Below are 1,339 nucleotides of genomic sequence, written 5' to 3' on the forward strand. Positions count from 1 at the left end.
TATGGTGTTAGAAAGTGTCCTAGTTTCGTTTTTTTATACGTAGTTGACCAACTGACTACTTTTCTATTGTGATACCTATCATGAAGTCAGTGAATATAATTAGCAACCCTCAGACAAAAACTTGGGGTTTCCCTGGTGACCCAGATGGTAAAGAATCCTCCTGCAATGCAGGTAGACCTGGGTTCCATCCATGGGTTGGGAAGATCCCCTGGAGGAGGGCATGGCAACCCACTCCAGTATTCTTGCCTGGAGAATCTCATGGACAGAGGAGCCTGGCGGGCTACAGTCCATGGGGTCGCAAAGAGTCGGACACAACTGAACGACTAAGCACAGCACAGCACAGGCTCAAATTTACTTATTTCCCCAGGGAAGCTGAGACAGAGCCAGAGAGAGAATCATATATTAATATATTCTGCTACTTAAGCAAGATGGTATCCTACTCCATTCTGGCCCATCATTTGGCAGTGATGAAGATCATACCCTTGACTTTGCAGAGGGGTCCCTAGAGAATCTCTTATTCTCTTCCCCAAACAGTGTTAAGCATTATACTCAGCCCTCTGGATCCCTGGGTCCTGCATTTGCAGAATCAACTAACTGCAAATCAAAAATACTCAGAAAAAAAAAGTTGAACCAATTCCAGAAAAGTAAAACTGGATTTGCCACACACCAGCAACTATTTACATGGTATTTACATAGTATTAGGTATTATGAGTAATCTAGATGTGATTTAAAGTATATGGCTGGCCAATTCATGTTGATGTATGGCAGAAACCATCACAGTATTGTAATTATCCTCTAATTAAAAATTAAAATTAAAAAAAGCATATGAGAGGTTGTGTGTAAGTGAAATGAAGTTGCTCAGTCGTGTCCAACTCTTTGCGACCCCATGGACTATAGCCTGCCAGGCTCCTCCATCCATGGGATTTTTCAAGCACGTGTTCTGGAGTGGGCTGCCATTTCCTTCTCCAAGGGATCTTCCCAACCCAGGGATCAAACCCAGGTCTCCCACATTGCAGACAGGTGCTTTACCATCTGAGCCACCAGGGAAGCCCAAATTCTACAAGTACTACACTATTCACGTAAGGGATTGAGCATCCATGGATTTTGGTATCTTCAAGGGTCCTAGAACCCATCCCCGTTGAATACAGAGAGATAAAGTTATTCATATGGTGCCTGCCATGACTTACAGCTTCCACTTGTGAGATTTCTTCTCTCCCTAACCCATGTCCAAGTGTGTCTGAATCAAAATGCTCAGTGGTAATCAGACAGGGTGATTCTCCTCCTCCCCGCTCCCTGCTAGGGCACATGGAACAAAGTCTGAAGATAGTTTTTGTTGTCA

Source organism: Bison bison, unplaced genomic scaffold (assembly GCF_000754665.1).
Source record: "Bison bison bison isolate TAMUID 2011002044 unplaced genomic scaffold, Bison_UMD1.0 scf7180017849459, whole genome shotgun sequence".
NCBI lineage: Eukaryota > Metazoa > Chordata > Mammalia > Artiodactyla > Bovidae > Bison > Bison bison.